Source organism: Symphalangus syndactylus, chromosome 13, assembly GCF_028878055.3.
Source record: "Symphalangus syndactylus isolate Jambi chromosome 13, NHGRI_mSymSyn1-v2.1_pri, whole genome shotgun sequence".
Classification (NCBI taxonomy): Eukaryota; Metazoa; Chordata; class Mammalia; order Primates; family Hylobatidae; genus Symphalangus; species Symphalangus syndactylus.
In genome coordinates, this window is record NC_072435.2 from 116551249 (window position 1) to 116578474 (window position 27226).

At 40.4% G+C, this 27226-nt stretch overlaps 1 protein-coding gene and 1 pseudogene across 2 annotated transcripts in view; both read right to left on the reverse strand.

Annotated features, from left to right (window-relative positions):
- The window catches only part of SPPL3 (signal peptide peptidase like 3), a 145350-nt gene that overhangs the window by 68621 nt on the left and 49503 nt on the right, over window positions 1-27226 (reverse strand). The gene's annotated exons all lie outside the window — the stretch shown is intronic.
- LOC129460146 (ADP-ribosylation factor 1-like) lies at window positions 14719-17114 on the reverse strand (annotated as a pseudogene).

The following is a 27226-nucleotide window of genomic DNA, read 5'->3' on the forward strand; positions in this document are numbered from 1 at the left end:
AATAATTTTTTTTTTTTTTTTGAGACAAGTCTCACTCTGTCGCCCAGGCTGGAGTGCAGTGGTGCCATCTTGGCTCACTGCACCCTCTGCCTCCCGGGTTCAAGTGATTCTCCTGCCTCAGCCTCCCGAGGAGCTGACACTACAGGTGCACACCACCACACCTAGCTAATTTCTGTATTTTTAGTAGAGACGGGGTTTTGCCATGTTGGCCAGGCTGGTCTCCAACTCCTGACCTCAAGTGATCTGCCCGCCTCAGCCTCCCAAAGTGTTGGGATTACAGGCATGAGCCACCACGTCTGGCCTAAGTCTCAAAGAATTTAAAAGGACTGATATTATACAAAATATGCTCTCCAACTACAGTTTAAATTAGAAATTACCCAAAGGAAAATCTGTGAAAATCCCCAAATATGTGGAAATTAAACACACTTCTAAATAACCCATGGGTCAAATAAGAGATCACATGGAAAATTAGAAAATATCTTGAACTGAATGAGGATGAAAACAAAACATTTCAAAATATGTAGAAGGCAGCTAAAGCAATGTTTATAGAGGCAAATCTACAGCATTAAATGATCATATTGGAACATAAAAAAAGGTTCAAAAATCAATGATCTAAGTTTTTGCCTTAAAAAAACTAGAAAAAAAAACAAATTAAACTCAAAGCAAACGGAAGGAATACAGAGCAGAAATCAATGAGACTGAAAACTACAAAATTCCTTTCTGCAGAAATCAATCAGCTAGTTCTAAAATTTGTATGAAAGCAAAGGAAGTAGAATAGCCAGAACAATTTTGGGGAAAAAAAGTTGGAGGATTCACATTAACTGATTTAAAGACTTACTATAAAAACTACAGTATTTATAGTGTGAATTGGTGAGGAATACACGTACTGTTCAATGGAACACAGATTTCAGAAATTCACAAATTTATAACCAATAAATTTCTAACAAAAGTGCCAAGAGGAAAGGAAGTCTTTTTTGTTTGTGTTAGAGATGGAGTCTTGCTCTGTTGCCTAGGCTGGGGTGCAGTGGTGTGATCACGACAGCGGGGACGGGAGGAGAAGGGAGGGGAGGGGAGGGGGGAGGGGAGGAGGACAGGAGGGAAGGGGAAGGGAGGGGAAAGGGAAGGGGAGGGGAGGGGAGAGGGGAGGGGAGAGGGGAGGGGAGGGGAGAGGGGAGGGGAGGGGAGAGGGGAGGGGAGGGGAGGGGAGGGGAAAGGGAAGGGGAGGAGAGGGGAAAGGGAAGGGGAGGAGAAGGGAAAGGGAAGGGGAGAGAGAGAGAGAATGTGTACATGCATATGTTGGGGAGGGCATGGGCGATGAGGAATTCAGTTCTAAGCTTCCAGTCTGGTATAAAACAGAGATAATCCCATTACTTATCTCAGTTTTGTTTTGTTGTTTCATTTTGGGTAAACATCACTGCATTCCTTCATTTCAGTTAGATGTCCTATCAGGCCAACTTTGTTGTGACCCTAGAAGGAAGCCCAGCCATCACTTAGTTCTGCTTACTGTAGCTTGATGGATGTGATGGTTAATTTTACTATCAATTTGACTGAGCTAAGGGATGCCCAACTACATGGTTATACATTATTTCTGTTTACTGCCTATTTCTGTGTGTGAGAGTGTTTCTGGAGGGGATCAGCACTGAAGTGGGAACTGAGTTCAGCAGATGATCCTCGCCAGTGTGGGAGGGCATCATCCAATCCACCAAGGGCCTGAACAGAACAAAAAGGTGGAGGAAAGGCAAATTCACTCTCTCTCTCCTTGAGGTGAAACATTCATCTTCTGTCCTTAGACATTCCCACTCTTGATTCCTGGACTTTCAGATCAGGAGTTACACCATCAGCTCTCCTGACTCTCAGGCCTTTGGACTTGGACTCAGTTTCACCACTGGCTTTCCTGGTTCTTTAGCTTGCAGATGGTGGTGCTTCACAGCCTTCATCTCTGCCCGAGCCACTTCCTATACAAATCTCTTCTTATATACACATCGTATATACCCTATTGGTTCTGTTTCTCTGGAGAACCCTAATACAATGAGTCCTCCAGCACTCACCCCAAACTAAGCATTTTCCTTTTACAAAAGGTAAAAATGTCCACTCTTCATAGGTCCTTTAATCAGGTCCCATTCAAACTCCTCTAAAATAAATTTCTCCAAAATTCTATTTCTATATTTCACTTTGTATGTTCACTGTTTACGCCACTGTTTATGTGAAGGAGAGGTTAGATACCTTGAGAATTCATGTCTCAGTCACTTGTATCTCTGATACAGCTTTCCCTTCCAACTGTGGAGTTTATCATTTCCACTAATAGGTGTGTGCTTAATAAAAACAAAACATGAATTGCTTCTCTTCTCCCATCTCTTTAAGCCATCTGTTCCCCTGTAGTTCTGTAGTTCCTAATCCTTTTTGCAGACGCTCTCCATTTTCTCCTTTACACTGTCATTTTAATCTGGGAGTTGAGAGAAAGAATCTGATAACTGCCACCCCCTCACCCCACTACCACCAAAAAAGCCACTACGAATTCCCATTGAAAGCCTTTTGTTCTAAAGGGAGAGCCAGTCCTGTTCCTACTGCAGTACTGTCACCTAGAAACCAAAATTCTCAGCTGACATAACATTTCAGGACTAATCTAATTCCTAAGAAACTACTCAGCACAGTTCAAAACATAAAAAACCAGCTGCAGCTCTTGCCTCTTTATCACCAATCTGAAATCTCAAACTGTAAATTCATAATAGCAATTGTATCTGCTTAGTTTTATCGAGCTTTTCCTATGTGTGGGGTACTGTGCTAAATAAGTGCTTTAACTAAATCAGCTCATTTAATACTCAAAATAACCCTGTGACAAAATTTTCATTATTATTACTCATAAAAACAGGACACCTTAGAGATAAGCAAGAAGCAACATTTAGACCGTATACCAGAGTATGACATTTAATTAATCCTCCAAGAATTACGAGAGATTGGTTTTGCCTTATATTATTATTTTCTGACTCTAATATTAAAAAAGGAAAAGAAAAATACAGGTGTGCCACCTCTTAAAGAAAATGAGCTATTTGGGGCCGGGCACGGTGGCTCACACCTGTAATCCCAGCACTTTGGGAGGCCAAGGTGGGTGGATCACCTGAGGTTGGGAGTTCAAGACCAGCCTGACCAACATGAAGAAACCCCGTCTCTACTAGAAATACAAAAAAATTAGCCAGGTGTAGTGGCGCATGCCTGTAATCCCAGCTACTTGGGAGGCTGAGGCAGGAGAATCGCTTGAACCTGGGAGGCGGAGGTTGCAGTGAGCTGAGATCATGCCATTGCACTCCAGCCTGGGGAATAAGAATGAAATTCCGTCTCAAAAAAAAAAAAAAAAGCTATTTGGAAATGAAAGTGAAATTCTTTTTATTTTACTTGGAAATCCTTATATCCAAGGAAGAAACCCAAGGTTGCCCTCACAGCAGGTCCAAAGCTCACTATACCATATAGGAGGCCTGTTTCCATACTGTAGTTTAGTATTAGAGATTTGAGTTGCACAGGAAGACTCTTTAAAAAACAGCCAGTGTGTTAGACAAATGTTTTACTGAGCACTTCCAAAGTATAAGAGACTATTTTAGGCACCACATCAGCACTACGGGGATCTGGTGATAGCTCACTGCTTCTGGGTCAAGATTACAATCTAAGTAATAAGATGTGCATAAAATAACTTTAAATGCACTACAAAGAGATCTAAATTTCAATAAAGGAACATAAGCGCTATAGGAGTTCAGAGGAAGAAGAGATTGCTTCCATTGGAGAAGGTCAAATTAGCCCCTTCTGAAGAGGTAAAATTCGAATTATTCTTGAAGAATAAGTAGGATCTGAAAATGTGAGATCCATTAGGGAGAATAAGATTCAAAAGCAAAGGGTACAATAAGAACGATGGCATAATGACAAAGCAGTGTGGGGCATGTGTTAAGTACTTGGAGCTTACTTGTAGCATGGGTACCAGAAAGGGAATAGAGGAAAACAGGGTTAGCCAGAGAGGTTAAATGTGACTGTGGCAGGCCTTAAAAAGGAGACAGCCTCGATAGGAAACTAATATAATATTCTAGGAAGAATGTCTGAATCAAGGCAGATACCAGAAACATTTTAACAAATAGGATGGAGAGCATTTGGGAATGACTTAGTATGAGGAGGAAGAGATATGTAGGAATGAAGCTGGGTAAATGAGAGGATGGTAGTAGGTTAATAAAAACATGAAACACGCCAGGCGCAGTGGCTCATGCCTATAATTCCAGCCCTCTGGGAAGCCAAAGTGATCACTTGAGGCCAGGAATTGGAGACCAGCCTGGGGCAACATAGTGAGACTCCATCTCTCCAAAAAAAAAAAAAAAAAAAAAAGGAAAAAGAGAAAGGAGGAAAAACAGATGCATACAAGTAGGGAGAAAAAAGGAGAGTTGTTGAGTTTTAAAGTGTGTGTGCGTGTGTGTGTTGAGTTTCAAGTGACAGAGGAATATTTAAGTGGTGAGATCCATTTTTAATTTATATAACTGAAGTGGGCTGTAAATGTGGGGCTACAGCTGAAAACTGAGATCTCATCTTGACATATACACATGAGCTGACTGTGAGTCTGCACAGTACTGAACTTTGAGAATAAGCATGCATACAGGGTGACACACTTTCACATGTGCTCTACTTTAATCCTTATGAAGCAACCTTGTGAGAGAAATATTATGATGTCCTGAAATTATAGTATTTGGCCTGTAAGTTCTTCCCAGCCAACGAGTTCACAGTTAGAACCAGTTTTATGTTAACCACATCTGCTGAATACAGAAAAAAGGAAACCACTACAGATGGAATTTTAAGTCTTCAGTTTTTAACAGAGAACCGAGATAGAATGAGAATCTTTCAGTTCATTTTTACTCCTTGTAGCTGCCTGACCCTTCAACACAATCATGTGCTAACCAGTTCCAAGCCAACTATGCCCCTGGCTAACAAGTGGGCAATAGAGTGGTGAAATGTGATCAGTGGTCCATGAAGTCTTTTTGGTTGTCTCCAACAGGGGTTGGAGTGGGCTCTGAGTAGGGGTGGTTGGTGGGGACTCTGCCCTCTGAAGTACACTTTGAGAGACTGCCCAGAAGAGAGACAGGCCATAAACAGCTTCCCTGTAAACACCTTCATATTCGGGAGGTAGGAAGCAGAGGAGAACCATGGATGTTGCCAACCAAGGAGATGTTAGAAATCTTTGCTAAAACAAAGGAAGGCATTTCCTCTCCCCTGTTGTGATACTCCTTCTGCAATCTTACACTCATTCTCCTTTTCTTTCATAGTGAACAGAGATCAGCTGTGCTATTTTCACCATTAGTATGAAAACCAGTAAATGAAAGTCCTATACTACTCTAGTTTAACCAGAGCTAAAAATAACCTTTTGTGCTTCCCTTTCTGTACTCATTTCATTAACAATAATAAGACAAGTGTTCATAACTGTGTGCACATAGTAGGTAAAATGTGCCAAAACTATACAATAATTAATCTTTCAAATCATCCCATGGAATCTGATACATCTTATAAAAACTAACCCTCCAACTAATAACTGAAACATACATTTCTGAACTATTAATACTTTAGAGATGGAAGAAAAACAGTACAAATCAATTTTATAGGGGTGAAAAATGAGGTTCAGGCAGCTTAGTTTGTTGTAACATTCTTGCCTCATTTTGAAACTCTTCTAGTTAATCACCTTGGTATTATATTACCTCTCTGCATACATCTTATTTGTCCTGTTAGACCACAGTCTCCTGAAAAACAGGGACCCTGTTCCAACTTCCTTTTAATGATGTCTAACAATATGCTCCACAGATCGACAGTGCATACTAAATGTCTGTAAAATCAGTTATCACTCAGAAAGGAAGGCAGAAGGAAGCTCTTAGCCAAATAATATAATTCTAAACTCGAGTGAAAAATTCATTTTATTTTTGAAACCACACCTACCCTTAACCAACCTCATGATTTATGAAATACTCTCTAAGCATGTAGCCCTTGCTAAACAATAGTTCTTTCGTTATCTCTCCTTCAAGAAATCTAGGCAAGCTTATTCGTTAGTCATAGATGTTATACATACAGTTACAGATGATTGAGAATTCTGACAATGAAGTCTAAGATCTATCCTCTGACCCACTGTGCTGTCACTCTTACAACAAAACAAAGGAAGTTTAACATTTTATAGTCAGAAAAATCTTGAGAAAATGTTTTACTGGTTTCATTTCCTTGATTGAAAAACTCTTCTCCCTCTTAAAAGATCTCTTCTTTGTTGATAGTATCTTGAAAAACAATATCCTTACGCCTTGATGTAAAAAGCTTAATGTAAAGACAGAAATCTGTGTGGTCTCTCCAAGTCAGTATTACAGAATTCTGGCACTACATATACAAGCCCCTGCTATTTTAGGATCACAAGAAACAGCTAGCCTGGGAAAATGAGAGAGAGGTGAACCATTCCTAACACCTTAACAGCCACTTCAAGCAACCACTTGTTCTGCAAATACCACAGGCCCCTTGAGAATCCTTAGATTTGGTTGATAACTTAAATTCTTGCAACTTCCCTTGCAACAGAACTGTTCTATCGGAAATAGGCATTAGCAACAGAAAACTATGTAGCCATGTCACATTCTCCTTTGTACTTTTTATGGAATTCAAATGAATTCACATTTCAAAATTGAAGTAAGGTAGCATTTACAACAAATCCAAGCAGATCCATGTGCCAGCCATCATTTCTGTAACTTTGGAGTGTGCACCACATTGTCTGTAAAGCTGGCCACCAAGAATGCCTCTCATCTCTGCATACATCTGCTACTCTTCCCACCAAGAAGGGGAGTCTATTTCCCTTCGCCTTGAATCTGGGCTATCCTTGCAACTTTCTCCAACCAAAAGACTGCTACAGAAAGCAGGCTGTGCCAGTTTTAGGCCTAGATTGAAAAGAGATCTAGCAGGCTCCACTTTTGCTTTATTGGCACCTGAAGCTGGCATGCAAGGAAGTCCAGGCTCTCCTGTTGGAAAGAGGCCACACAGAGAAGCCCAGCAGAAGACAACTACATGAGAGAGGTTGTGGGGAGGGGCACTTAGACACCTCAACCAAAAGCCAGTACCAAGGCTCTAAGCATGTGAATGAGACCATCCTGAATCCTTCAGTGCTGGTAGAGTCCAGCAGACACTACACGGGTCAAAGACAAACCATCCCAACTGAGCCCTGCTCAAATGCAGATCCGAAGAATCATGAGCAAATATAACATTTCTGGAAGGACAAAACTTTAAAATGGTAAACAGATTAGTGGCTGCCAGGGGTTAGGGACTGGAGTGAGAATGGAGGGTTAGTACCAGGAAGGTGTGGGATATGCTTACAAAAGGGCAACCCAAGGGATACTTTCAGTGTTAGTTCCATTTACTATCTTGACTGTGGTGGTGCATACAGAAACACAGGCAGGTGATAAAACTGTACACGCCTTAACATGCACACGTGCGTGTGCACACGTGCATATACGAGCGCAAGTAACCAGGGGTATCTGAATAAGATAAATGGGTTGTATCAATGCCAATATCCTGGTTGTGTTGTTAAGAGTTTTACAAAATGCTGCCCGTTGGGAGAAACCAGGCAAAGAGCACATGAGATCTCTCTGCATTTTTTTTTTATAACTGCATGTGAATCTATAATTATGTCAATAAAAATTTCAAAATGGTGACATTAAGCTACTAGGTTTTGTGGTAGTCTGTTTTACAGCAATAGATAATAGATAACTGATACAGGGAAGTAGTATTTTAATGTAACTTGTTAGCTCAGATTTATAAGACTAACTGGCTGTATATCTGATGTTAATAAGTACTAGCTATATTATTAATATGGTTTTATTTTTGCCTAGTTTATCTGCATTTGACCAAACAGTTCTCAATCACAAGCAATAATTGTCCCTTCAACTGGCTAGAGAGAAATGTGAAGAGACAAAAGGCAGATATGAAAAAGGTTAATATTGTCAAAGAGGTACCTTCCTCACATTTTAACAACACTAAAATTGGAGCGCATTTTATAACTGGCAGCATTTTTTTATTGGTGGTACAAAAATAATGTTAAATCAATAGTCTTCAATTGGCTGAAATACACGATATTAAAATCTTAGTTCTTCCTGAATCCAAATTGGTATTTAGCTGCATCTGAAGGCATTACAGATTTCTGAATTTTCTATAATGCTTTTTTAGCACTGTATTTGTACTTACTCTTTACATCATACAACCACCTTCCATTTATTATCAGAAGGGAATGCAATTCCTGTAAGTCAATAGATAACATCAACTACCACAATTTACTAGGCAATTAAAAATACCCACCTAAAAAGGAAAAATAAAAAACTACAATATGGCAGAGACTGCAAACTTCCTTCCAACATTTATTCTCTCCCTCCTTCTTGGTAAAATAATGCTGTTTTTCAAAATAATGCATTTCCAACCTTTCCTGCAGCTGTTACATATATACACACACATGACTGGTGCCTAAATTCTGACAATATCAAAATGGTATAGTCTCTACTATCCAGGTGTGTTGGCGGGTGCCTGTAATCCCAGCTACTGGGAGGCTGAGGCAGAAGAGTCACTTGAACCCAGGAGGCGGAGGTTGCAGTGAGCCAAGATCACACCACTGCACTCCAGCCTGGGCGACTGAGCAAGACTTCGTCTCAAAAAATAAAAACTCAGACACAGTGATTATAAACACAGCCCACACTTACTACTTAAAACAAAAGAACTGTCTTAAACAAAGCTATAAAATGCTTTACCAAAACAAGGAAGAATAAAAGGACATAGACATATAAAGGATCCCTACAAAAGGCTAGAAAAAGAATTGGTCTCCCGAAAGATGGGCTATCTGAATTCGGTAGGTTATCAGATACAGGCTCGAGTGCAGTGAATGCGTATTTATTTTTTCCTTATCAGCTCTACAGGAGAGGTGTGACTCTGTAGTAGACCCTTGTTGGATACTTGTCCAGCATACTTTCTTCCTTCCTCTCCTAGGAGAACCCTGATTTGGACTGTACTCACTCCCAGCTCCAGCTTATCCCAAACTGCGACCAAAAACAAGCACACAGCCAAGGCAGATCAATCAGGGCCAAGAAGATTTGATTCGGGGACTTCCGTTTAAGCCTCCTGGGAACGCTGTCCTAGTTGGTGTGGAGGATCAAGTCTTGGCTGAAGCCAGATTTACCTGGATTTTTCAGTTACTCTATTGGAAAAATTTCTTTATCACTTAAGCCATTTGGGCTCTCTGTTATTTGTGTCCAAACATTCAACAGATAAAATTTTTAGAGTAATCAAGGACCACTATATGAAGTCAGAATTAGAGGTATTGCCAAGGTACCTATTGGTATCTATAATAGTTACTATACCAAGAGAGTGGTCAGACTCAAAAAACCTCATGAGCTTTCCTGAACTCATCTTAAATGTAAGTCTTTTTCTTTAAATAACCAAAGGTGGGAAATAGCATACTAAAATTCCTAACTCTGCAGCTAAATGATTTTTTCAGTACGTATGTACATGTGACAACACATTCTTTCACTGGACTAGTCAACAACTATATTAAGAAACAATAAGATACAGACTGTAAAACAGTGCAGTCTGTTTGGAAAACAGTTCAGCTCCTCAAATTGTTAAACAGAGTTACCATATGACCCAGCAATCCCACTCCTAGGTATACAGTCAAGAGAACTGAAAACACATGTACACATATACAAAAAAAAAAAAAAAAATGAACACAAATGTTCAAAGCAGCAGTACTCATGATAACCCAAAGGCAGAAATAACCCAAATGTCCACCACTGAGAAATAAACAAATTGTGCTATATCCATGCAATGGAATATTTTGGGCCATAAAAAGGAGTAAAATATGGCCTAGCGTGGTGGCTCATGCCTGTAAACCAGACACTTTGGGAGGCCGAGGCGGGTGGATCACGAGGTCAGGAGTTCAAGACTAGCCTGGCCAAGATGGTGGAACCCCGTCTCTACTAAAAATACAAAAATTATCCGGGCTTGGTGTCAGCGCCTGTAATCCCAGCTACTCGGGAGGCTGAAGCAGGAGAACTGCTTGAACCCGGGGGGTGGAGGTTGCAGTGAGCTGAGATTGCACCACTGTACTCCAGCCTGAGCGAGAGTGAGACTCTGTCTCAAAAAAAAAAAAGCAGTAAAATACTAATACTTGCTTGACATGGATGAACCCTAAAAACATGAAAGCTAAGTGAAAGACGTGAGTCACAAAAGGCCATATATACTGGATGATTCCATTTATATGAAATGTCCAGAATAGGCAAGTAGATTAATAGTTACTTAGGGCTGGGGTGGGAAAATAGGGAAATGGAAAATGAATGTTCATGTGTACGGGTTTATCTTTGACGGGGATAAAAATTAGTGATGATGATTGCACAACTAAAAACCAGAATTGTGGCCAGATGCGGTGGCAGCACTTTGGGAGCCCAAGGCAGGTGGATCACTTGAGCTCAGGAGTTCAAGACCAGCCTGGGCAATATGGAAAAACCCCATCTCTACAAAAAATACAAAAATAGCTGGGTGTGGTGTGCACGCCTGTAGTCCCAAGCTACTTGGGGGGCTGAGGCGGAAGGATGGCTTGAGCCTGGGAGGCAGAGGTTGCAGTGAGGCGAGATTGTGCCACTACACCCCAGTCTGGGCAACAGAGTGAGACCCGGTCTGAAAAAATACAATAAAAATAAAAACATCACTTGAACCCAGGGAGTTGCAGTGAGCCAAGATTGTGCCACTGCACTCCAGCTTGGGCAACAGAGTGAGACTCCATTTCATTCATTCATTCATTAATAAATAACCATAGAATTCTATATTATGAAGGGATGAATTTTACGGTCCGTGAAAAACTTACTAAAAAAAGAAACAGGCTGGGCACAGTGGCTCATTCCTATAAGCCCAGCACTTTGGGAAGCTGAGACAGGTGGATCACCTGAGGTCAGGAGTTCGAGACCAGCCTGACCAACATGGAGAAACCCTGTCTCTACCAAAAATACAAAATTAGACAGGTGTGGTGGTGCATGCCTGTAACCCCAGCTACTCCGGAGGCTGAGGCAGGAGAATTGCTTGAACCCGGGAGGCGGAGGCTGCAGTGAGCCATGGTCATGGCACTCAACTCCAGCCTGGGCAACAAGAGCGAAACTCCATCTCAAAAAAAAAAAAAAAGAAACAATGAGATATACAATACTTTGAACTATTAAAATCTTTATTATTCATCAGTTTTCTTTGCTAATATACTTTTAAGTTAAAAAATAGTTTATATATATATATATGCACAAAACATCTGGATTGTCTCCCCATCCCAACTCAGTTTTTCATTATAGAGTCCTGAAACCTTCATGTTATGGAAGTATGATAAACAAAAGGCCAAGTTATAATTATTTTTTGTAAAAGGGTGGAAAGAGAAATTGTCTGAGTTTGTTCATTCATCTGAGTTACGTTAAATTACTTGACTATGTAAGTCAGAAGTTCTGGAATATGAAACAAAATGTATTAATTGGGCAAGTCCCAGTCTGTGCTTTATACAATTAGCCCAATGTTACAAAAACAAGTATCCCTTGTTATCCAAATCTATTCAGTTTCTGAGTTTGGAAAGTGAAAGGTCAAACACAGAGTGGTAACTGAATTTCCTTTGGTCAGAGAGGCTCAATATCTGACAAGCTAGCAATTACTTCTTTCTTCAAAGCAAAATAAGCATCAATATAACATAGCTTTCTGCTTTTACCACTAATCAATAGCCCGAGTCACAGGATTATTGGCTTGTATATTTAAGTGTGCACCTGTACTATTAGGCATTTAAGGCAAAATTTGACACTAAATAAACTATTACATCTAAAACTTCCATCATGCCCCAATATTTCTTGATATCTAGAATAGTAAATTTGAGGATCTGCAGGATGAATTATTTTAGATCACCCATACAGACTGTGTACAGTATTCCAGATAGAAAATAAATGGTTTAAAATTGTGATGGCAAGAAGGGCTCAAAATTTGAAATTGTGGCCCAGAATCACGCATAGAAAGTTGGCATTTTTTAGGTAGATAAGAAGAGGGAACACAGTTATAAACATCCCCTGAAGGTGTACTTGATTCATGAAAGTAATAATGGCAACAAGCACCACAAAGTTAAAGACATCTACAGACAATCATTAGAAACTTGTTCCTCGACCTAAGATAATGGCAGAATATTACACTATACACTGAAGAGGCTACAGATAATGGAGGAGAAGAGTTTACTCATGGGTTATAAAATGTTCCCCCCAAAAAAATGGTCCTGAAGAAATCATTTTCCAATAATAGTAGAAAAGGAAAAATTAGTCCATTTGGGCTGCTATAACAAAATACCTTAGACTGGGTAATTATAAACAACAGAAATGTGTTTCTTCCAGCTCTAGAGACAGGGAAGTCCAAGATCCAGGTGCCAGTAGATTCCGTGTCTGGTGAGGACTCACTCTGCTTCATCGATGGCAGCTTCTCAATGCGTCCTCACGAGGTGCAATGGGCTAACAAGCACTTTTGGGCCTCTTTTATAAGGGTACTAATCCCATTAACAAGGGCTGTGCCCTCATCACTTAATCACTTACCAAAAGGCCCCCATCTCTTACGGAGATTAGGTTTCAACATATGAACTGGGTGGGTGGAGGGAGGCGACACATTCAGACCACAGCACACAGTATTGAAAACAGAGGCCTTAACAAACATTCGTGGTTAATAGAAAAAAACGCCATTTTTAAAATGCAAAAGGACCTGCTGTTTAGTGACTTAGAAACTGGAGGAGGCAGTACACATACAAAACAACTTCAACTATGCATTTTGCACTATTTCTAGGTTGAAATATATTAAATTACAGCCTCAAACTAGTAGACTCAGTTACTTAGCATATCCCCAGGAGTGCAGCTACAAGAGGACCTCTGTGCCTATGCTTCATTCAACAGTGTTCACAGTGAACGGATCACAGTTCCCCTACATGTCTGGGTTCACAGGTAGGAGGTATACATATACAAGTTATAACATAGAGTGACATTTCTATAGATTCACATTAGATAAAAAGTACATGTTTGCTATCCCCATTCTGTCTTAGAAAACACAATTACCTGTTACATCTATTCTTGATACAATCTTTTGTGATTTAAGACTTGCCTATAATCACCGTCTCCTTCACTTCTATTCTCTCCTTGACCCATTCATATCTACTCTACTGAGAATGTGCTTGTCAAGATTATGAGTGACCCTCAAAGCCAATATTCCTGCTGTTATTCAACTTAACCTCTCTGTAGCATCTGACAGTCCCTCCTTCTTGAAATTTTCAGCTTTTGGTTTCTCCGACACCACCATCTACTGGTTTCCTCCCACCTCACTGGCTGTTCCTGCTCAGTCACATCTGCCAGATCCTTTCTCTTAGAGTTCCCAGGGCACTAGGTGTCCTCCTCTTCCCAGTGTACACAATTTCCCTAGTGATCTTAGAAAGTCCAATGGTTTCAAAACATTTGTTCTCAGGCTAGGTGGGGTGGCTCATGCCTGTAATTCCAGCACTTTGGGTAGCTAAGGTGGGTGGATCGCTTGAGGTCAGGAGTTCAAGACCAGCCTGGCCAACATGGTGAAACCCCGTCCCATCTCTACCAAACATACAAAAATTAGCCAGGCATGGTGGCGCGTGCCTATAACCCCAGCTACCTGGGAGGCTGAAGCAGGAGAATCGCTTGAACCCGGGAGGCAGAGGTTGCAGTGAGCCAGGGTCGTGCCACTGCACTACAGTCTGGGCAACAGAGCGAGATTCCTCCCAAAAATAAATAAAATAAAATAAAACAAAGCAAAACAAAACAAAACATTTGTTCTCTGCTGCTTAATCATAAACCTACACCTGTAGCCCTGGATTCTTCCTGGAATGCCAGTCATATATTTGATTGCAAATTTGATATCTCCAACTGGCTCTCTAATAGGTATCTTAAACTTAAAATGGACAAAATAGAACTCTTGATTTTTCTCAAAAACCTGCTTTCCCCTCAGTTTTCACTGTTTCAGTAAAGGCACCATCCACCTTAGCATTAATGGCAAAATCTACAGCACAAGTAAATGAACCATACCTCCAAAACATAGCCCAAACCCTTCCACTTCTCTTTTTCCGTTATTAGCACGCTAATTCAAGTCACTACCAACTACACTACTGCAATAGTCTCCTAACTAGTCTTACTCCCATTCTCCTTCGCTCAGTACACACACAACCAATTCTTTATGCCTGAAGTGCGTTACTGTGCCTGTTTAAAATCCTCTAATAGCCTCCCATCATGCTGATAAAACCCAAGCTCCTGTTTACCTATCTGATCTCAATCTTACCCTTCTTTCCCGACTGCCCACCCCCCACACCCCACACACATGGCTGAGTGCCCTTTGACTTCTCAATACAAACACTATGCCAGTTTCGCTGGTCTTCTTTCTGCTTTTTAATACCCAACTCATTCCCACTGTAGTCATTCCCTCTGCTTAGAATGTGCTTCCTATGATCTTTCTATGGCTGGCTTTTTTTTTTTTTTTTAAAGCAAAAGACAAAAACCAACCACCAAAATGGATCTCAACAGAGCTCTAAAGCCAAGGACATGCCCAGCTCTCCCAACACAGCAACTCCCGGAGGCCAAGGGCCCACGGGCCTACATCCCCTCTCAGCACTCAACAGTGAGTTGACTTTTCTTTTTACAATTAAAAAAAAAAAAGCTGACTAATATTGCACAGGAGTAACAGAAACTGCCTAATTGGAAACAGAAACTATTTACATCGAATAAAAAGCCTGGCTGCAGGCTGCATGTGCCACATTTACAGCACGGTGTGATGCACACGGTGACCGAACCACGGAGGCAGCTTCTGCACTCACACCGGAGCCACGTGTTTGCCATGAGAGTTAAGCAGAGGGCGAGAGGAGTGAGAGGGAGGGGTGTCGCATTCACTTCTGGTTCCAGAGCGGACTAGACAGCCAGCCCAGTCCTTGATAGAGCCCGTCACCACGGGTGGCACAGGTGGCCTGAATGTACCAGTTCATGTGGCACAGGGAGTGCAGCCCCAGCTTGTCTGTGGTCCCTGCTGCATTCATGGCGTTGGAGAGGTCCTGCTTGTTGGCAAACCCCAGGAGGACAGCATCCCAGAGCTTGTCCTCGGCCAGCATCCTCATGAACTCCTCCCAGGCCTCAATCATACGCCCTCTGTCAGTGCTGTCCACTACGAAAATCAGGCCTGTGTCTTCTGGAAGTAGTGGCGCCACAGAGGCCGGATCTTGTCCGGGCCACCCACGCCCCACACAGTGAAGCTAATATTCTTGTACTCCATGGTTTCTACGTTGAAGCCTATGGTGGGAATGGTGGTCACCATTTCCCCCAGCTTAAGCTTGTACTGGACTGTGGTCTTCCCTGCAGCATCCAGGCCCACCATGAGGATGCACATTTCTTTTCTGTCAAAAAGGCCCTTGAAGAGGTTGGCAAAGATGTTATGTTCCCCATGCTTGTGGACAGGTGGAAGGACGCTGGGAGGGGTACCTCAGTGGCTGCTGCTCCGAGCCAGGTACTGGTTTTGCTCCCACCAGGGCTGGCTCTTTCTTGTTCTTCAGACAGCAGCTTAAATGTCACCTTCTCAGACAGGCATTTTCTGCCTACCTAATTTCAGAGCCACCCAATTACCATTTTAATTGCTTAGAAACCATTATCTATCTATCTATCTATTTTTTTTTTTGAGGCACAGTCTTGCTCTGATGCCCGGGCTAGAGTGCGGTGGTGCAATCCTGCTCACTGCAAGCCTGCAGGTTCAAGTGATTCTTATGCCTTAGCCCCCAAGTAGCTGGGACCACAGGTGCATGCCACCACGCCCAGCTAATTTTTGTATTTTTAGTAGGGATGGGGTTTCGCTATGTTGGCCAGGCTGGTCTCAAAGTCCTGTCATTATTGATATTTTTCTTAGGGTTACCTCTGTGAGAGCAGGGGCCTTGATGCTTCATTCACTGTTAGAACAGTGCCTGGCACATACATAACAAGAGCTCAGTAAATATTTTAAGTGACTGAATAATTGAAAAGTAGGGACATTCCAAGAGTATCAATAAAATAATTTTCTAACTTCATAAATTCATTTCAAACATGCGCAGTAATGACATATTTGTTTAGCATGGCAATTTTATCAAAGATATATGCTGGGCTCTTTAAATAGATTTTCAATTATATTAAAAGCAAGGGAATTTTATTGTTTTAAATTGACGAAATAACCGACAGTGTCTGGTTTACTTGCATAGCTGCTAGTATTTCTATTTAAAATAGTTACCTTAGAATTTTAAAGCCTGAGCATGTTTTATTCTATAAAAGCTATGGAGAGTAAAACAGTAAGCTACGGTTGATCTGCTTACTTAGTGTATGTTATTTAAGAGTGGAAAGAGAAGTCTCAAAATTGGAGTTTAAAAAACTTGCAACAAATTAGATAAAATTTTTTAAGAATAACAAAGCTCTCAAGAAAAATTACTTTTTTTAAATAAAAAAATGGCTTGGAGAAAGCTGGCAAAATGGAATGGAAGTAGTCATGTTTTGAGCATTTAGTTGAGCCATTTATAAAGTTTCTAAACTGGTTTCACGGAAATTCTTGGAACAGATTCCATATTTTTGTTTGTCAGATAGAGGGCAGGAAGAAAATACCCAACAGAGTTCATGTGGGTGGGAGTGTGGAGGCTTCTTTCAGGCCCTCATCTGGGTGTTTATATTGTGACAGCAAACTCTGTGGTTAAGCTTGTGCAGTAATTAAGTAGTATGTTTATTATAACTAAATCTCAATAGACTTTTCTAAGATTTCCCCTCAGGCTCAGGGAGAAGTAAAATAGTATTCTGACTTATAAACCCAGATAAATGAAGTTTTATGTTACTGAATACCTGCACCAATAGCCTCAAACTTCATTATGCATAAAACCAAACATAAGGAAAAGGGAAAAATAAATTCAAACAAAATAAACCAGAAGAAAGGGAGATGTACCATCAATTTCAACACTAATTAGAGAGGGAAAAAAAGAGAAGAATTTAGCGTCTCTTTGGGGAGGGTGGAAATATGAATTCAGTCTATTTTTATTTATTTACTTATTTATTTTTTAAGACAGGGTCTCACTCTGTCACCCAGGCTGGAGTGCAGTGGTGTGATCTTGGCTTACTGCAACCTCTGCCTCCTGGGTTCAAGCAATTCTCCTGCCTCAGCCTCCCAAATAGCTGGGACCATAGGTGTGCACCACCACACCTGGCTAATTTTTGTATCTTTTGTAAAGACAAGGTTTCACCATGTTGCCCAGGCTGGTCTAGAACTCCTGAGCTCAAAGCGATCTGCCTGCCTTGGCCTCCCAAAGTGCTGTGATTACAGGCGTGAGTCACCACGTCTGGCCTTATTTTTTTTTTTTTTTTAAGTAGAGGCGGGTCTCACTCTGTTGCTCAGGATGGTTTGAAACTCCTGAGCTCAAGTGATCCTCCCGCCTTGGCCTCCGAAAGTGCTAGGATTACAGGTGTGAGCCACCACACCTGGCCTTGGTTTAAAGTAACCATTGAACTGCCTTTGAATCTAGTAAAAAGAGAGCTAATATTTATAATTAATATTCCATAGCAGAGAACTGTCTTACTGTTCTCCTGTACCTGAGTACCATAATCACCCTGGGTGTGTTCCCTGGCTTTCAAAATGCCACACTGAATCTGAACTGTGTTCATTTTAACTACCGAGATAAAGGAGATAATCACAAGTTTGGGGAGAGAGTGATTTTTATAAGTGGCTGAATGTCTGGTGACAGAAAAAGGGAAGTAGGGCATTACGTAAAACTTAAAATCTAGTCTTGTTCATCACACTGGTGTGAGATAAGGTGGTGGTGGTGCATGTGCACAAGTAAGAGCAGATTCTGACTTGTACTACTTACCAGCTTCTGATGAACTGAGCAGCTGAATCTATTAAAGGGAGAGGAAATTCACTAGCACTGCCCTGACAGAATCTTAAGGTTGCTCTAGTTGGCACTACAAGCAAAGTTGTACTTGCAGTGTTGTTCTCCAACAGCCATTTTCTAATGTACCAGGATTGGGATATATCTCAAGGAGTCAGAAGAAAGGCCAAACCGCAGCCATAAGATCGCACTGAGGACTACAGGGACGCCATGGGTCTAGAGTTATTCTCACAATCACAGAACTAAGACCTCAAGTTAAAGTGCTTGAACATGACAGGGAGCCCGAGAAGGGTGGAATACCAAAACTGCTATTTCTCGTCCAATCTAATGACTGAGAATAGTGGTATCATTAACGGAATGGCAAGGGTTTACTTTAACTAACTTACTTGCCCCCCCACACCCCGGAAAGTGCTAGTCTATCTAACAAGTATTATTTTAGAATTGCTGTATTATTTTAGTCATCTGCATATTTTCCATGGACATGTAAATTAATCTATATATTTAACATAAGCCAAACGGACAATTTTCATAACTACTACTGATTGTTCCATTTCTCAAAAATCACAATTAAATCCAAAAGGTTACAAAGGGAAACGTTAGATTTCTCACAGGTGCTTTAAATTACTGCTCTTTTACCATAGCTCATTATATCTAATGTGTAAGAAAATAGTAAGGAAAAAAATGCCTTAAAATTTTGTGCATAAACTACTTTTTATCTAATGTGTAAGAAAATAGTAAGAAAAAAATGCCTTAAAATGTTGTGCATAAACTTTTTATCACTTTAGTGTAATAACACTAATGATCAATGAGCAAGCTACAGGTGATTTGTGTAACATTCAATTTTTTTTTTTTTTTTGGCCATCTTTCAAGGCCCAGGATGTAATATAAACTTGATTACTATGTAAATATTCATCTCTACAAAAAATTTAAAAATTAGCTGGGCATGGTGGCGCATGTCTATATTCTTAGACATGCTCAAGGAGGCTGAGATGGGAGGATTGCGTGAGCCCAGGAATTTAAGGCTGCAGTGAGCTATAGTCAACGCCCCTGCATTCCAGCCTGAGCAACAGAGATCCTCTCTCTAAAACCAGGAGAAAACAAAAAACAAAAGAAAACAATAATAATAAAAAGTAAAACTAAACCTAAACTTTACCTGATACTCTCTTTTCCCTATAACAAAGTTACTAGAGGTGGGCTCAACTCTAACAGGCATCTAAATCAGTATTCTAAAGGTAAAAAATAATTTCAGGTAATCGATACCAGCTTCTACAAAGTTGTAGCCAACTGGCAACACAAATTCTGAAGATATTGTATTGTTTAAGTAGATACAAATAGATTAATGAGCCACCACAGACGCAAGTGAAACAGGATGATCTATGTACACTAGCAATGGCTTAAGGTTACCAATATATAGCAAATACAGGTAAAATGTAGACATGTTGAGAAGATTTCCTTTGAATTTTACTTAGAAAATCCAAATAGCTCTAAAAAACAGATCAATATATACTCTGTACGAAGTGATTTTTGCAAGTGGCATCTGAAAATATGTGCAAGAAAATTTCTAGTTCTATCAGGCATGCTAGTTAGCTACGAGGAAGCTTGACTAGTGGACAATGCATGTAGTCTTTACCTTTTGGGACCAGGAAAATCCTATTTATCCGAGACTCCTGAAAACCACTCTGGGTTACAGGTTCTGGATCTTCTCACACATACCCTCCCCGTACAATTCTCATATCCTCAGGCCTTATCACTTCTTTGTGACAGCTGCTGCTTTGTAAAGACATAATTCTAGTGTGCAGTATTTCTACTGGAAAATCTGGAATTGACAGGATGTTGACAAGGACTCAGTAAAAATAACCATTCCTAACAGAGTATGTAGATACAAACAGGCAGTCACTGGTCAGAAGCTTTCCTCAGCTGAGTCACCCGGCCATGGAAAACCCCAAGTTTGCACCTGAGAGGCTCTGAAATACTACCCTCTGGAGTGTAAATATAAAACACATTAGGCTTGGAGAAACTGTTCTAAAGCAACTTGTTGGACCAGCCAGATTTAGAAATATAATGGATAGTTGGTAAAGGTAACTCTAGGGGCTGCCAAGAGAACTCAGTTCCAAAAACCCTTCCCATAAAATTAGGCTTTCCAGAGACACACATCTTAGATGTTCCAGAGGTTTATGAGTCCTCTCTGCTGCCCCTTTCAAATCTAAATACTTACTCAAAGTCTCTAGAGCCATCTGTTAAGGCCAAAGGAAATCTTCTCAATATGTCTACACCATAGAAGTTTATGCCGCATTGTAAGGAAGTCTAAAAAGCCAAATGAATGCACAGCTACTAGGGAGGCTGAGGTGGGAGGATTGCTTGAGCCCAAGAATTCAAGACCAGCCTGGACAACATAGTGAGACCAGACTTCTAAAAAAAACAAAAGCCAAATGCTGCTATTCTGGACTTCATACTGTGAACAAGAATGAAAGAATGTTAGGTCTTTTGACGGTGGACTTTAGGGTTTCTCACTTTCCCTTTTTAAATGTGAGTAACATCCTATATTAGTTTCCTACTGCTGCTGTAGAAATTACCACAAATACTGACTTTACACAAGCTTATTCTCATAGTTGCAGAGGTCATGAATCTGAAATCGGTTTTACAGGGCTAGTTCCCTGTGAGGGCTCTGAGGGAAGAATGTGTCCTTGCCTTTTTCATCTTCTAGAGGACCACCTGCATTCCTTGGCTCACATTCCCTTCATCGATCACTACAACCGCTTGTTTCCATCGTCAAATCTGCTACCACTCACTCGGGTCTGCCCACCTCTTCCAAGGACCTGTGTGATTATATTGGGCCAACCCAGATAATCCAGGATAATCTCCTCATCTCAAAAATATTAATTTGATGCCATCTGCAAAGTCTCCTTTCCTATATCCATAGGTTCTAGAGATTAGGACATGGACATCTTTTAGGGATCATTATTCAGCCTACCACACAATTACCAGATTTAAAATTCTATGAAGTACACTTACCTACAGTATCTCGTTTAGATACTTACGAGGTGTTATCATTCCTAATGAATGAGAACGCGGGTCTAGAAACTTCATTGCTTAGCCACAGTGATATAGTCAAAGAACTAGAACTCAAACCAGAGCATATGGCCCTAGAGACCATGTAGCAGCAGCACACACCACTTCTCCACCAGGCTGCCTGTAAATCACTGGCCTTTGGCCTCTCATTTTCTTATACACCTTTTTTTTTTTTTTCATCATACACATAGTCCAAACTGCAATCTACCAAAAAAAGTAGCCCACATCAGAGATTCCTCAAATGTTCTCAGGTCATGGCTCCCTTAAAATCTCAGTCATTTTTTTGTGTGGCATACCTGAGGCCAAAAGAAATGCCTAATAGCTCTGTTCAATCGAAGTAGTATTTGTGTCCTAACAGCTCAGGAGCTTCTGGGCACTCCACCACTTCTCAAATCTTAGAATCAGATGGGACACTGCCACTCTTGTTTCCTGTTTCACATTCTTTTTTGTTTTTTTGAGACAGGGTTTCACTCTGTCACCCATGCAGGAGTGCAGTGGCGCAAACACAACTGACTGGAGCCTTGACCTCCCTGGCTCAGGTGATACTCCCAGCTCATCCTCCTGAGTAGCTGGGACTACAGGTGAACGCTACCACACCTGGCTAATTTTTGTATTTTTTGTAGAGATAGGGTTTCGCCACGTTGCCTAGGCTGGACTTGAACTCCTGGGCTTAAGCGATCTGCCCGCCTCAGCCTCCCAAAGTGCTGGGATTATAGGCGTGAGCCACAGTACCTGGCCGGTTTCACACTGATTTTCTTTTCTTTTTTTTTTTTTTTTCTTTTTACATCTAAAATAGAGTGATTTTTATTTATTTATTTATTTTTTTATTATACTTTAGGTTTTAGGGTACATGTGCACAATGTGCAGGTTTGTTACATATGTATCCATGTGCCATGTTGATTTCCTGTACCCATTAACTCGTCATTTAGCATTAGGTATATCTCCTAATGCTGTCCCTCCCCCCTCCCCCAACCCCACAACAGTCCCCGGAGTGTGATGTTCCCCTTCCTGTGTCCATGAGTTCTCATTGTTCAATTCCCACCTATGAGTGAGAACATGCGGTGTTTGGTTTTTTGTCCTTGCGATAGTTTACTGAGAATGATGTTTTCCAGTTTCATCCATGTCCCTACAAAGGACATGAACTCATCATTTTTTATGGCTGCATAGTGTTCCATGGTGTATATGTGCCACATTTTCTTAATCCAGTCTATCGTTGTTGGACATTTGGGTTGGTTCCAACTCTTTGCTATTGTGAATAGTGCCGCAATAAACATACGTGTGCATGTGTCTTTATAGCAGCATGATTTATAGTCCTTTGGTATATACCCAGTAATGGGATGGCTGGGTCAAATGGTATTTCTAGTTCTAGATCCCTGAGGAATCGCCACACTGACTTCCACAATGGTTGAACTAGTTTACAGTCCCACCAACAGTGTAAAAGTGTTCCTATTTCTCCACATCCTCTCCAGCACCTGTTGTTTCTTGATTTTTTTAATGATGGCCATTCTAACTGGTGTGAGATGGTATCTCACTGTGGTTTTGATTTGCATTTCTCTGATGGCCAGTGATGATGAGCATTTCTTCATGTGTTTTTTGGCTGCATAAATGTCTTCTTTTGAGAAGTGTCTGTTCATGTCCTTTGCCCACTTTTTGATGGGGTTGTTTTTTTCTTGTAAATTTGTTTGAGTTCATTGTAGATTCTGGATATTAGCCCTTTGCCAGATGAGTAGGTTGCAAAAATTTTCTCCCATTCTGTAGGTTGCCTGTTCACTCTGATGGTAGTTTCTTTTGCTGTGCAGAAGCTCTTTCGTTTAATTAGATCCAATTTGTCAATTTTGGCTTTTGTTGCCATTGCTTTTGGTGTTTTAGACATGAAGTCCTTGCCCACGCCTATGTCCTGAATGGTATTGCCTAGGTTTTCTTGTAGGATTTTAATGGTTTTAGGTCTAACATTTAAGTCTTTAATCCATCTTGAATTAATTTTTGTATAAGGTGTAAGGAAGGGATCCAGTTTCAGCTTTCTACATATAGCTAGCCAGTTTTCCCAGCACCATTTATTAAATAGGGAATCCTTTCCCCATTTCTTGTTTTTGTCAGGTTTGTCAAAGATCAGATAGTTGTAGATATGCGGCATCATTTCTGAGGGCTCTGTTCTGTTCCATTGATCTATGTCTCTGTTGTGGTACCAGTACCATGCTGTTTTGGTTACTGTAGCCTTGTAGTATAGTTTGAAGTCAGGTAGCGTGATGCCTCCAGCTTTGTTCTTTTGGCTTAGGATTGACTTGGCGATGCGGGCTCTTTTTTGGTTCCATATGAACTTTAAAGTCATTTTTTCCAATTCTGTGAAAAAAGTCATTGGTAGCTTGATGGGGATGGCATTGAATCTATAAATTACCTTGGGCAGTATGGCCATTTTCACGATATTGATTCTTCCAACCCATGAGCGTGGAATGTTCTTCCATTTGTTTGTATCCTCTTTTATTTCATTGAGCAGTGGTTTGTAGTTCTCCTTGAAGAGGTCCTTCACATCCCTTGTAAGTTGGATTCCTAGGTATTTTATTCTCTTTGAAGCAGTTGTGAATGGGAGTTCACTCATGATTTGGCTCTCTGTTTGTGTTATTGGTGTACAAGAATGCTTGTGATTTCTGTACATTGATTTTGTATCCTGAGACTTTGCTGAAGTTGCTAATCAGCTTAAGGAGATTTTGGGCTGAGACAATGGGGTTTTATAGATATACAATCATGTCATCTGCAAACAGGGACAATTTGACTTCCTCTTTTCCTAATTGAATACCCTTTATTTCCTTCTCCTGCCTGATTGCTCTGGCCAGAACTTCCAGCACTATGTTGAATAGGAGCAGTGAGAGAGGGCATCCCTGTCTTGTGCCAGTTTTCAGAGGGAATGCTCACACTGATTTTCATACAGTACTGCTTTTATTTCACAGCAATGGCCAAAATCCCAGCTTTGCAAAGATATGGCATCATCAAGAGGAATTTAGTGATGTAATGCTGAATTGTGAACTACCTTAAGCTATTAGTTTGTATGATATCTAACAGACGTCATTGTGTTTCACTGAAGGTTAAAAATACTCTGTGATACTCACGTGAGTTTGAACCTGCAGGCCTGCGCTCCTCACATTGCTGCTTGTACACTCCTGTTCTGACAAAAGTGTGCTCTCTGTTAGGCAAAGTGCATAGCTGAAGCTCCAGATAATGGGCTCAGACAAATAATTTAGGAAATTCCCAGTTTGTCATCACACATATTTACATGCCAATTTGACATTTTCTATTAAAGATCTATATCTTTATTATATTTACATATATATTAATTTATATATACATATTTTACATATATTATATATTTCATATATTTCATATATAATACATATTATATATACATATTATACAAATATATATTATATACACATACATATAATGTATACATATTATACATATAATATATATTATATACACATATTATACATATACATACATATTATACGTATAATATATATTATACATACATATATGTATTATATTATACATACATATTATACGTATAATATATACATATTATATATATTTCATATATATTTCATATATACATATTTTTAAGACGGATTTTCACTCTTGTCTCCCAGGCTGGAGTGCAATGGCGCATTCTCGGCTTACTGCCACCTCTGCCTCTTGGGTTCAAGCGATTCTGCCTCAGCCTCCCGAGTAGCTGGAATTACAGGCACCCGCCACCATGCCTGGCTAATTTTTTTGTATTTTTAGTAGAGACGGGGTTTGACTGTGTTGGCCAGGCTGGTCTTGAACTCCTGACCTCAGGTGATCCGCCCGCCTCAGCCTCCCAAAGTGCTGGGATTACAGGCATGAGCCACCACACCCAGCCTAAAGATATATTCTTTACCATCATCTTATCTGCTCATCCACTTTTTTTCCTAAGGCAAGCAAATGAAGGAAAATGTATATGGTAAATATTTGATTTCTAAGTCTACAGAACTGTATTATATCTACAAGCAGAGAATTCCTGTTAGACAAATAAAGTACACTGACATTTTTATCTGCCCAAAGGAATTGCACTTACTCATTCAAATGTCACATGGACAAACATCTGACACCAAACATAAAATTTTTTCCTTAGTAACTTCTAAAAATGTACACAATAGTAGCAAAACAAGAAGCTGTAACAAACCATCGTATTTCCTAATTCTTTTGATATAAATTTTAGGCTAAGAAGAAAATATAATGCGCACCAAAGCACATGGAAAGGAAGTTTTAGCATTTGTTCAAAACGATTAAACTCATGGATCTTCTAGACCAGTGGTTCTCAAAGCTGATGGTGCATCCAAATCACCTGGAGAATTTGTTAAAACACAGATTGCTGTGCCTACCCCAGAGTTTCTGGTTCAGCAGATCTGGGGCAGAGCCAAGCATTCATAAATTTCAAAAAAGTTCCCAGGCAATACAGATGCTACTACTAGTCCAAAGACCATACCTTAAAAATCAGTTTTAGATAAAATTCACATTTTCACAGCAATTCAGAAAAACTACTGAATATCTTATGAAAGCAAGTGAGATGAATTTTTATTTGGAATAGCAAACAACAACAACAACAAAACCCAACCCCCAAAACCACCGCTTGAAAACAAACACCACCACCACCACACACATGCGCGCGCGCACACACACACACACACACACACACACACGGGGAAAAAAGGGCCAGAGGGAGAAAACCCCACAGTGACAGTCAGTTCCCCAAACAGGATAAACCTAGCTACTCAAACTGAATTACTCATGACTGTGCAAGTTATCAATGTACCCCTTATTGACGGCTCTTCAAGGAGTAAATGTGAGAACACGTGTGGCAGCCTCCTGTGAGGTGGGCAGAGGAAACTGACGCAAGGAAACCAGAAAAGCCAAGGGTTTACCATGAAGCACCTAAAAAATTCTCCACGTTCAGTGGGAGGTAAACATGGTCCACCCCTAAACAATTTTAGAATGCTGAAGAAATTAAGTTTTGGTGATATGTGTTGAATTATACTCTAGTAGTCTGATGTTAAGTAAATCCAGTCCTGCCAACATACAATGGAGAAGTAAGCAAGCAGCACAGGTTTTTTTTTCTTTTTCTTTTTTTTTCTTTTTAAGTCATGGCAGCTATGTGCTGTGTTGACCACCTTCCTTTTGCAACAGCTACACCTATAAATCACTAAAACAATAATTGATGGGCAAGAGCCTGAGGTGCTATCAAAGCCAAATACATGTTAAATTATATATTCTGTATATTTTATTAAGGCAAGAAACCATTTTAATAATACTAAAAAGATTTTCTAAAAGACTCAAGAAAAATGACTGTCAATTGGGTCTATCTAAAATTCAGTCAGCCTGAATGCCCCAAAGTCTAAGGAAGCATCATGAAGTTACAAACCTTTCCAAAGGTCAACAACGAGAAGCTAACTTCCTATTATTCCTACTCCTTTTAAATAACAGTCATTACCAAGTGTTTCCAAAGCAGGGCATTTGTTTTGTTATAATCAGAACCTGCTCAACTGAGGAAAAACAGTGCAATAAGAATATTCTTATATTTATGACATTCAAGATCACTATTTGGACCTAAGAGCACGTCAGGATTTTTATAGCACCTGCATGTAACTGTTTCATGATGACCCTCCACAAGGGGCAGGGAAAGAAGAAGCATGCAGGGCTTGCCTGACCCTACTTCTAGTGTGTAGGAAAGAGGGGAGGGAACTCAGTATCCCCCCAGCCACCGTTTCTTCTCTGTGTATGGACGGATCACTAGACCCCACAGAGTGCAAGGATGACGAGAAAAGGGGACTATCAGTGATTAATCCTTGTACTAACTTATAAAGTACACCCCCCCAGTATAAGAGATTCCATATAGCACAATAAATGAACAGAAATAACAGTTTTCTAGCATTTTCCAACTACCCAATTAGAAACTGACAAATGTATAAAAAACAATTTTTGTCAAGTAAATCATAGGCCCTGGCTATTTAGCACTATGACCTCAAAGCTTAATTTTCAAATAAAATGAATGGTCTCAAGAAAAACAGGCCGGGTGCTGTGGCTCACGCCTGTAATCCTAGCACTTTGGGAGGCCAAGGCGGGTAGGTCACATGAGGTCACAAGTTCAAGACCAGCCTGGCCAACATGGTGAAACCCCATATCTACTAAAATACA